Genomic DNA, 12,223 nt, shown 5'->3' with positions numbered 1-12,223 from the left:
CATCTTCCATCTGAAATTTATTGCTATTCCAACCATTTCTCAGCTTGAAAATATTACAATGTTCCCTAGACTTTGGTTGTGTCGGAGGAAGGTCTTGCTGAAACCATTTTGAAGTCAATGTCTATAACTTAGCCTCCAATGGTTTGAACCCCTCGTTTAGTGACTTATTGATGTTTTCAGTATGATTTTCAATACACTTGGGTGGTTGCACTAAATCTTACTTGACTTTCTCAATTGCATTAATGCTTACACATCTGGAATTCTTGAAGAAGGTGTCTTCAAATTTTCATTTGACCATTCTTGGAGATTCAGTGTCACTTGATCAATTAATGTGTATGCTTCATCCAAACTTGTATTCATCAAAGAACCTCTAGTAGCTTAATCTAAAAATATCTTACTTGAAAAAGAAATTCTCCTATAGAATATGTGCAGAGTTAGCCATTTTTCCAAACCATGATGAGGACACTATCACAATAAACTCTAAAATCTGTTCCATGCTTCAAATATTGGTTCCCCATCCGTCTGAACAAAGCTTTGGATGCAATTCCTCATGTACACTATTCTATTTGGAGTGAAAAATTGACTCAAGAATTGTTGCTCCAATTGTTCCCAACTTGTGATACTTTGAGGATGGAGATAATAAAACCAAGTCTTTACTTTATCTTTGTACTGAAGGGAAATGTCATCAATCGAACTACATCTGTTGACACTCCTTCACAGTTTATCATATTGTAATATTCAATAAATTGTTCAAGGTGCAAGTATGGATTTTCTGATACTTCTCCTCTAAATTTATGACCTTGTACCATGGTAATTAACTCTGGGTCTAGTTGAAAACTTTTTACCTCGATATGAGATTGTTGGTGCAGGTTGCAATAATAATCAGCTTTTGATGTATGATAAATAGGTTAAAGTTAGATATGTTATTTGTATAACCTTTTACCAAGTGTGCAAAACTTGATGGGTCTAGAGGACCAAAACACTAGGCTAAAGTTTAGCTAGGTTGATAGCTGGCAGTAAGTCTAGATTGGTTGAGATGTGGTAGAAGGAAGTCGAGTTGGGTTGATAATTAGCTGAAGTCTAGATTGGTTGAGATCTGCTAGGTAGTCCTAGTGGGTTAAGGGACTTGACATCAAAAGGGTCTGTGATTGGTAAGATCCAGTGAGGACAAGTCTCATTTGGAGGACATTAGGTGTAGGTTCAATTTAAGTTAATTTCAGAAATCTAAATTGAAACTGTAACTAGATACTAGTCTTAGGGAGACAGGATCTAAGTCATAATTATATTTTTAATGTGCTAACTTTATTTTACAGGGTAATTTTTGTGCCTGTACTAACTTTTTGTTATAGGAAAAAGAAAGCCAAAAAGTAGTTCGGGCGCTCGGAGGGGTCCGGGCGCCCAGGCCAATTTCACAAAGGTAGCACTCGGGCGGGTGCCTAGCTAGGTACTACGGTGGTCTGGGTGCCCAAAGTTGCTCCAAGTGCCCTAACAGGGGAAAGTTGATCTTTGCGTTGTGTTAGAGCAGCGATTAGCCAACCCACATCAGCGGTCCAGGCTCCCGGAGGGGGTCCGGGCGCCTAAAGGTGGATAAACTTTAAGGATGAAGTTTTGATGAGAGATCGCCATGTTTGCATAGTCCAGACACCTAGGAGGGGCTCTAGGTGCCTGAATGGGGCTATAAAAGGAGACTTCGACCAATAACTTTAACACAATATTTTCTACAACTTTCATTCTTGCGCATTACTTTGAGAAGGCTCTAAGGATCCTAAAAAGTTGCTTCGACAACCGACGATTAAGGAACTTTGTTCATACTTTCTTCTTGTCGATAACTTTTTATTTTACAGTTTATGTACTCAAATTTGTAACTCAAATTTTTGAACTGATAGTGATTGTCTAATAAAAGTACTCAACGAGTGTGGATCTTGGAGTAGGAGTCGTCGAAGGCTCTGAACTAAGTGAAACTTCTTGTGTTAGTGTTTGTATTTTTGTGATTCTTTTCTACTAAGTATTCTTGTGACTTTTGAAAAAGCAACGAATGTCATTCACCCCCCTCTAGCATCTTAACGATTCTATAAGTAGTATCAGAGCGAGGTTTGCTTTGAATTGGTGCAACCACCAATCGAGCAAAGGGGGGTTCTTTTGTTTTCTTTATTTTTCTTTAAATCTCGTTCGATTTTAAGATTTTCTACATAGTTTAAATTGGTGTAATATGTTGGATCGAGAAGCGCTAGAGGGGGGGGGGTGAATAGCGCTCGTGGCTTTCACTCGTTTCGGATTCGTAAAAATGTTTGAGTAAATGCAGCGGAATTAGAAAGAGAACAACACACGAACACAAGCTATTTACTTGGTTCGGAGCCTTGAGTGACTCCTACTCCAAGGCACATGCTCGTTGAGCGTTTATGTTGGGCAACAACTATAATCTCATAAAGTTCAGTACAAATATGAAGTACAATGTTAAAATTAAAACAACAATTATACCGATAATGAAAAATAACAATCTTGAAGCTTCGGGTCGTCGGGGACTTGTCGTAACTCAACCGGAATGTCTCGTTCGCAGCGTACTTGAAGAAGAATCGATTTGGAAGTTCTGAAGTGAAGTGTTGTTCGAGATGTCTTTAAATAGCATGCTTGAGGTGCCTCAAAGCCCCATTGAGGTGCCTCAAACATGGAGGCTTATCCCACATTTTGTGCTGCGATGATCTTCTCATCAATGCCTCTTATCTACCTGGAGATGCCTTAATCACACTCTGAGGCACCTCAAAGGAAGCATTCAAGGCGCCTCAGCCTCTATTCAAGGCGCCTCAAAGCCTGCAGCATGCAACATCTGCTCCTTTGCACCCGAGGCGCCTACAAGCTCCATGGAGGCACCTCGGACACTGTTCATCCGAGGCTTGACTTGCTCCTTTGTCCCTGCAAGACATGTTATTCCACAAAACACACACATACCCTGCAAAACAAAGTTAGCACACATAAAATATGACAATAGAATATTCTGAGAGTCTCCGAACTGTCCGATTCTGACTTCGAATTTCCTACCGGAAACCCTAGGTAGAACCGACGCCTACTGTTCCCTCTACGGGGAACGCGTCCTCACCTACTCCACTCAAGAGATTTACCTTTTGCCAGTTCAGTCCTCTAGATCGATTAAACTTTTTCTCAGCGTCCTAAGCTTCCGGTCTTCATGTTGGATGTCTGATCCTCAATCCATCCAAACTTCTACCCGGTTCACGACACCAGGATTTTAACCTAGGGTTACCGCCCCCTAGGATTTTTGCCCGAAGCTTCGACCCGCCAAGACTTTCCGCATAGGGTTACCACCCCCTATGACCTAGGCTTACCACCCCCTAGGGTTTTCCACTTGCCGAACCGCAGCTAGGACATTCCTGAAACACTCAATCATACACATTAGATAACAATTAAACTTAACTTTGAATCCCTTTGCCATAATCAAAACTTGAGTTCGATCATCGGATGCTTCCTGCACCAACACAATCACCTCTTTTAGACAAGATTTTCACATTGCAAAATACTCTGAATTGGTGCAACACCAATCATGTTTCTTTTTACACTTATCATCTCCAACACTACTAATCCAAGACCTAGTCTTAGGATTTCTCTATTAGTTCCTTTTTTATGTGAAAGGTTCTATCTTTAAATGGCCCAAGGTGAAGGTAACAACACTACTCTCCCTACACTCTTCAGCGGGGATGACTTTTCCTACTGGAAGAGAAGAATGGAGGTATACTTGAAGATAGATATTGATCAATGGTTCACCATCTGATGAGGATACAAGGTGCCAGTAGATAAAGAAACTAAAGTACCTCTTGACATAGGAAGATGGAATCCAGAAGAAAAAAAGAAGGCCCAAATCCACTCAAAGGCACTAAATATACTTTAGTGTGATTTGACAAAAGAAGAACTCAACCATGTCTGCCGCATGAGAATGCAAAGGAGTTATGAGACAAGCTAGTACAATTACACAAGGGTGTTAGACTGTATACTAAAAGCCTAGCTTTTTGTAAACATTTTGAAATAAAGAATCACATTGGTCAAATGTCTACATTTATATGCTAAGTGTAATTGTTCAATTAATTTATATTGTAGATAACATGGTGTGTGGTGTCACACATAGAAGATCATGTTATCAGTTCCTTATAAATTATAAATAGTAGCTCGCGACTAAGATGGATAGGAACAAACTATTGGAATAGTCGTAGTGTAATTTGATATTAGTTTATCTTAACTATAAAATTACACTAGTACACTCTGAGTGTATTGAGCAGGACCATTTGAGATAGTTTCTTTTTATACTGACTAAATAAAAGAATAAGACCTCTATTATTATGGAAGTGTGTGCTCTTAATACTAATATAATAACAAACACGTATACTTAATATTTATTTCTTTAATTTATCAAAGGGTGTGATTTAGTTCAATAAATCAATAGGCCCTATAAGTTGAGAAATAATATTATTTATAGTGTGTGTTATTGATTGTAGAAGGAAACTGTGTCTTAGGAATCTAGGTTGATGATCTCCCCAAGAGGAGCTCACAAGGATTGTCATGTAAACCCTACAGGTGGACTTAGTCCGACATGACAATAAAGTTGAATTGTACTACTCTTGGAGTTAGATATTAATTGAGTTGTTAATAACTCATTTAATTAATAGACATTCAATATCTTAAACATAGGGAGATTAACATACTCATGATAAGAATGAGCCTATATAGTAATATGGGATTGGTGCGGTAGTTCAATAATAACTCTTTAGTGGTATGAGTTATTATTGATGAACTCGAGTTGGGTGTTCGAGGCGAACATGGGATGCTCAAGTTCATCGGGAGACCAAAACCAATGCCTCCTCTCGGTCCCTGTCGTAGTCTCTTATTTATAAAGTCTTATACCCAGCTATACCCAACTTCTTACCCACCTTAAGGTGGCCGGCCAAGTCTAGCTTGGAGCCCAAGCTAGGGCCGGCCAAACCAAGGTGAGATAGTTTCAAGAGATGGTCGGCCCTAGCTTGAACCCAAGCTTAGGTGGGCGGCCACAACACAATAAAAGGATTTTAATTTTTAAATTCATTTCTTATGTGGAATCCATGGTTTTAAAAGAGAGTTTAAAATTTAAATCTTTCCTTTTTATAGATTTCTACAAAGGATTAATAGAAAGGTTTGATATCTTTTCTTATTTGTGGTTAAAAGGAAGATTTTAAATTTTTTAGAAAACTTTCCTTTTTGTAACCATCCTCATGGTTTTAAAAGAGAGTTTTAAAAATTATAAATCTTTCATTTTATAGCTTTTTACAAAAGATTAAAAGAAAGATTTGATATCTTTCCTTATTTGTAGATTGAAAAGGAATATTTTAATTTTGATAAAACTTTTCTTGTAATCATCCACATGTTTTAAAGGAGATATTTTAATTTATAAAAGTTTCCTTTTATAACCAACCATGAAGGGAATTTTTATAAGAGAAATTTTTATTTTAAAAATTTTCGAAAACAAATTAGGAAGTTTTAATTTTGCATTTAAAACTTTTCTTGTTTGGAGGGGATGGTGGTGGCTGGCCATTAAGTGTTTAAAAGGAAATTTTAATTAAATTTTCCTTCTTAAACATTGGCAAGGAATATAAGGAAATTTTATTTATAAAACTTCCCTTATTTGCTAAGACCAAGGAATATAAAAGAGAGGGTAGAGGTGCCTCACCTCATAACATATGATCTAGTATTCCTCTCTTCTATTCCTTGGTGGTGTGGCATGCCCTCTCTTCCTCCTTTTCTCCTATTCTTCTCACTACTATAAAAGGGCCCGTTAAAGGGGCATTTCCCGTCATTAAAGGTCATCAACGACGGTATTTAATACCATAAGAAGTTGTAGCTAAAAGTACCCGTCGGGAATTGATTAACGAAGGGAAACAAAATACCGTCGGTAAAAGATTTTACCCACGGTATTAACTACCATCGTTGTGACAATAACGACGGATTTAGATATCGTCGTTAATGATAGTAACGACAGTTATAGTACCGTTGTTAATAATAATAACGACAGTTATATATGCTACAATTTAGCATCGTTTAATTATTTAACGACGGCTTAGCATACCGTCGTTAATGGCGATGACGGTTTTGTATACCGTCGTTAATGGCAACAACGATATCACTTATCGGACTATATATATATATATATAAATTCATTAATGAATGCTAATAAAAAATAAAACATCATCCGATAATTCATGATAATTGTTTCTATATCATTAAATTTGATATCACAATGTCTAGTTATCATCCAACAAAATTAACATCTATTACATCAAAAGTATTCATTTATCTAAAGTCTTCCTATGCAAAATGTTGACATTCTCAAAAACTTCAAAAAGTCTGTTTCCCTTCCAAGCTTCAATACCTGTAATAAATATAAAAAAAAATGAGTATCACAATAAAAACTTTAACATAACTTAGAAATCTTTACATACAAACTACTGGAAATAGCAAACTTACTATAAATGGTAGAAACAAGGTACAAAATTTATTTGGAAATGATGTTAAGGAACCATTAGTGAGAGAGGCTATGGTTATTCAACGAAAATGTGATTGTCCATATGTAGCAATAGACATGGCAATTCTAAAATTGGAATGCAACGATGTTCATGTGAAGTCCAGTAGTAAGGTACAAAAATCTTTTAACTTTGTTGATCCATCAGTAACTTACCCAATCTACCTCCAATGAATGGTTAATATTGCAATTGCTGTATGAAAACAATTGGTGATAGGGTAGATGTACAGAAAGAAAAGTGTGTGACACATGCAGATCAACAATCAAATGTAAGCTATGACATGCATGTGAGCTGGACAAAGCTTCTTTTTTAAAAAAAAAAATCAGTGAGCTTTATTCTATTTTGAAAAGTATTATTTCCTAACATGTAAAAGATATTACATATTCCATAACATTACAACAAAGTATGAAAAGTGTTTTAAAGAATACCTGTCAATTACTAAGATGAGCCTATTTGTTCCTCACCAATTGCTTTTGTGCCTATGAACCTTCATTCTATTGTTCTTCACCAATTGCTTGTGCGCCTATGAAGCATTTACAACTCAAAATGAACAAAACTATTCATTCTCATTATCAAGTAATAAACAAGAAATAGTAAAAAAAAATTAAAGTAACTAATTCAACCTTCAATAGTATTTGAAGCCGATGCATTCACTTGCGCATTAGGTGGTAAATTTTTCAGCATCAACTCCTTAAAAGCTTTAAATTCAGATTCCATATTATTCATTTTCTCACGTAGTGTGGCATTCTCGTGATGAAGTTCTTGCTTTGACGCAATAGGTCCTCTCACATTTTTAGGCCTCACTCCTTTTCCATGGCCAAAAACATGATCATGTCGTTGAGGTCCAAAACATTTCTCAACAAGTTGAATATTTGACAAGGAAGAATCTTCTCGAACAACTTCACAAATCTCATCCTTCAATAAGTTAAAAGATTTTGAAATCTATGATGAATCAAATATCATGTGAAGAAATGAATTAAAATATTATATACTCACATATTTTTCAATTGCATCAAGATCAACAATATGGTCTCCCTTTTTTCGTGTCTCAAAAAACATTGATGCAAAATCTGGAGGTTGTCCATCTTTTCCTCCCTATAAATATTAATAAGACACAATTTTATGTCTAAATTAATATAAAATCCTTATAAAATATGTCTTACCATTTCATATGCCAATTGCCTAAAAGGCTTGCTTCCTGTTCGATGTGGCATAGATTTCAAGGATCTATTCTGTGTATTTGTTGAACTCATTTTCTGCAAATATATTAATATTAGTATAATTTTATAAAAAATGAATTTAAATAAAAAAAGTAATTTATAACATAAAAAAGATGGGATAAGAATAACCTGAAAACTTTCACTTAAAAAATATTCTTTAACCAACCATTCCCAATCTTGTTTATACATTCCCTTGGGAACATTTTGTAAAACTTCTTGACGTGTTTTGCATGGTTTTACAAATTTGGAGTTCATTGTAACGACCACCCTTCTTACTATTACTACTTTCTAAGGATGACAGTTACTTGACTACTAACTCTACTTAACCGGTATGATTAAAAATCACATGGAAACCCTACCGAAAAATTTCGGCAGAATCTCCCCTGTACCGGTGACCATCACTACAACAAAAACCTTCATAGACATCGGTTTTCCACCGGTGTCTATTTGATTTTCAACCTATGTCTATGAAGCCGATGTTAAAAGTCTACCATTTTAGACATCGGGTTAAAACCGGTGTAGTATCACTTAACGACACCGGTTTTCGAATCGGTTATTAACCGGTGTAGTATCACTTAACGACACCGTTTCATCAACGGTGTAAAACCGATGTAATATTGTATGTTAATAACACCAGTTTTGGCAGCGGTAAATGACCGATGTAATATTACTTTATAACACCGGTTTTACATCGGTGGAAAACCGATGTAATATGTATATTTTTTAACAGCACAGATTTGATTTTAGAACCGATAATAACAAAAAAAAAATACACAAATACTCACAAATTGTACAAATATTCTTCATTCAATAATATCCATAAAATACACAAATATTCACAAATTATATAAATAATCTTCTTACAACAATATCCATAAAATACCCAAACATTCTTTTTACATCAAAAGCTAGCTAATAGATATCAAAATCAAGGTAGAACATTCTTTTAACACATCAAGGTAGAACCGCACTTCAAATGTAATCTAGCATGCATTCAGCCCACTCGAACTGCACTTCATCAATTTCAACTCTGGAGTACTTGAAATTTGTAAACTGTAAAAACACATAAATCCACCATATGTCAAATAACTAAAACAAATGTGTACATGTATCAAATAAAAATTATAAGATCACAAGTGCTTGTCATAAACATGCTTACCAGCGTGTTGAAACATATTCTGTGAATGGTGGCTTCGAATGAACTTCACGAGCAAGGCCAAAATTTGCTATCTTCACAAAGTCCTTGGTTACCAATAAGTTCTCTGCAAAGGTCATAATCTAGTTTAATAGAATGCTAACTTCACCAGAATAATTATAGGTGCATAAATCACATTTAACAAAATAAATGCTAATCCTAGATAACAACGTTGTAGGAATAGATATGTTAAGAGCACACAAATGAATCTTTATAGGGATATTTGGTTAAAAGCGGAACTAAAGAGGTACACCTACCTCCCATGTCAATAAGTCACTTCCTCGAGTTGGATATGGCTTTTGCAAATCTAGCTCCATATAGAAGGTGTAGAGTTTGATATCTTGAAGCTGCAAATCCAATCAGAAGTAGGATTAGCGTGGTAAGCAAGACATTGAAAATCCCATTAATAGACACATATTGGCCATGAGAACCCTTGTTCTTGTCATTGAAATAAGGTGACTAGGAATAAAATAGGCACTAGGAATGACTAAAAATAAGTACAACTAAAATTCATAATTAGGATATCACTAGGAACGACAGTAGTGAAATAGTCTCCTTTCCGATGCCAATCAATTTTTGTCACAACCTGCAAAGCAAAAGAATGAATAATAGAAAGGTAGTGGCAAAGAACATTATAAAACTAAAATTATTAATAGGTTGCAGCTTAGGAACACACGCAATATAATTAAAGAAGGAATCAAATATAAAACTGCTTTATTGCATAAATTCCTCAAGCCGAACCTTATTTTCTCCCCCATTTTCTTTGGCTTCATTTTAGAACACTTGCCGTGCCAATCACAACCTTCCGCAACGATCCAATGTTTAGAAAATCTTAAAATATCATCTTAAGCATGTTTTCTTAGGCTTCATTTTAGACCTGTCTTTTGTCGGCCTACTAGCAATGATCTTTAGCAAAAACAATAAACTGACTGCAAGCTGTGCACCTAATCTCATTATATGATAATGCAACAATCAAGTTGGAAAAAATTATACTAGATGCCATATCTGTATGACAAAACATTTCAAAGATATTTTTGTAAATCCATTTAGGTACATCAGTACATATTTGCTTTCATCCACATACTGAAATGTAAAAAGGATGAAGCAAAGCTGTCAACCTTTGGTCATATTGTTTGTTCTTATAACTGAATTGTAAAGATCAAACTTGTTAACAGATAGTGGAGGGAAGAAAGTGAAGAAAGCTTGCAGAAGCTACAACCAAATTCAGCTACAACACACACAGAAACATCAAACAATGAACAGGACAACTGGGAAAATTCCACACAGAAACATCAGTATAAAGAATGAGTCACGACTCCAACATCTAAGACAGCATCATCTATGGAAACATGATACTAGTGGAGTTGAAACTTACAGGATAGAAAATTCAACAAAAAAAATAAAACAAAGCCATCATGTGTCTCAAAGTCAAGGTTCAACATCATAAGAAATATGCATACCAAACTTATAAGTCGTTGATAAAATTAATTCTTGACAATAAGGATACTAGTTGGTGCTTACAGGTAAGGGGTTTGCGGAAATGAATTGGTCAAAAAAGAATAAATTATCAAGCAAAGAACATGAACTTGCTACCGTAGTCATGTAGGATCAGCAAGTACTCACGTATCTTGACTCGAGGAGATTCTTCAAAGTTTCCTGGAGAATCTATCATTAGTGGCAATACAGTTTAATGACAGAATCTGCTCCAGCTGTGAATAGCCATGGCTGCCTCGGATGAAATTTACAATCTAAAACACCTGTTCAATTAATAAGTTAATGTTAGGTCTAAGATAGGCAGGAATTGCAATTTTTATTTGAGTTAGAAAGCCATAGTTTCTTAATCTAGACGCGGTAAATGAAAAACAAGGAAAACAACAAAGTTTGCAACACAACTGACCTCTGTCATTAAACTGAGAGAATTTGGTATGCCTAAACTTTTCAGGGCACTTTAGGTTTCATCCTGATTCCAGCCTCAAAGGCTAGGTAACTAGGTATAATGTCATGATTTTTATATATTTCCAATTTGTCAGTGTGTATTAGAAAAAAGAAAGAAACAAAACTGAGATATAAAATAGGCACTAGGAATGACTAAAAATAAGTACAACTAAAATTCATAATTAGGATATCACTAGGAACGACAGTAGTGAAATAGTCTCCTTTCCGATGCCAATCAATTTTTGTCACAACCTGCAAAGCAAAAGAATGAATAATAGAAAGGTAGTGGCAAATACTCTACCAATTAAAATAAAGTAATCCAAAGGATTAAGTCTATGTCCAGAAACAATTAAGGTAATTTGATGTGCCTATATTGAAATTAATTACTATACAGATACATATGTACTCTGAAGGGGGGATACACAGTGAATATAGCTCACCTTGCAATGCTTTAATCGGATGCAATCATATTTATCATCTCGAACCCATCTCACTGATGGAGTGGTATTTCCTAAAGCACAGAATCGAGTGCCAACTGATCTGAACAGAAACTAAAATAATATTATGAGTAAAAACACTTACCCTCATCCTCCTCTAGTTTTGATTCCTCCACATGAAGCAACTCCTTGATTCCTCCACATCTCACTGATCGGGAAGGAACAATGGTTGTTACCTCCTCCAAACAATCGATGCTGGCCTGATCCAATGCCGATGCCCTTGGTTCCCTCCCGACAGCCGGCGAAATCCACCGATCGAGATCCGTCGCCGTTGTTCACCGAGATCAGAGAAGGGAGGAAGGGATCGGGGAGAAAGAAGGTTCGGTTGTAACTAACCTCTCTTCCTCTCAACGCTCCAAGGTCCGCTCTTCGCCGGCGCCACCGAGAGAAGAAGAAATCGCTGGTCTCGGTCGCGTGAAGTCCGAAGTCGCGAGAAGGAGAAAGTCGGGGGAAAAGAAAAGGCTTCGGCGCTTTATAGAGAGGTTAACCCCAAACCCCATCCTCAACCTTTAGCAATCAGACGATTAAGAAGAATGAAAAGAGGAAACGAGAGGTTTTGACCGTGTACCCAGCGAGCGAAGAGGCCGAGAAGGAGAAAATGAAGCACGGAGAGCCTTTATGCCTGCAATTTTAGGGTTTTAACAGGCAGACATACTTCGTTATTCTTGTACTGCACTCGATCTCTCTGCTTCAGAAGAAGGAGACCCCTTTACACAAGATCAGAGATCTCGGTGTTGTTCTCTCTTCCTTCGGATTCCCTCATGTTGCCGACCAACCGTGCCATGGTGGTCGTGGGCGTCCTCTAGCTGTTCGGATCTTGTC

At 36.3% G+C, this 12,223-nt stretch overlaps 1 long non-coding RNA gene and 1 other non-coding gene across 3 annotated transcripts; one reads left to right on the top strand and one right to left on the bottom strand.

Moving 5' to 3' along the window:
• Positions 1-448: 448 nt before the first annotated feature.
• Positions 449-556, top strand: LOC122007580. Its single transcript, XR_006119048.1, has one exon. It is a non-coding gene; the product is annotated as a small nucleolar RNA R71 (small nucleolar RNA).
• Positions 557-8,936: 8,380 nt separating this feature from the next.
• LOC122005930 lies at positions 8,937-11,527 on the bottom strand. 2 transcript variants are annotated; one of them, XR_006118582.1, is made up of 6 exons: positions 11,487-11,527; positions 11,345-11,415; positions 10,867-11,156; positions 10,593-10,726; positions 9,227-9,555; positions 8,937-9,036 (listed from the first exon to the last, which is right to left on the bottom strand). It is a non-coding gene; the product is annotated as an uncharacterized LOC122005930 (long non-coding RNA). The 2 variants fall into 2 exon arrangements; XR_006118581.1 differs by lacking the exon at positions 11,487-11,527 and having other exon boundaries at positions 11,345-11,450.
• Positions 11,528-12,223: the final 696 nt, after the last annotated feature.

The sequence above is a fragment of the Zingiber officinale genome, chromosome 7B, assembly GCF_018446385.1.
Source record: "Zingiber officinale cultivar Zhangliang chromosome 7B, Zo_v1.1, whole genome shotgun sequence".
NCBI classification, from domain to species: domain Eukaryota; kingdom Viridiplantae; phylum Streptophyta; class Magnoliopsida; order Zingiberales; family Zingiberaceae; genus Zingiber; species Zingiber officinale.
This window is presented reverse-complemented; position numbering and strand designations above follow the sequence as displayed.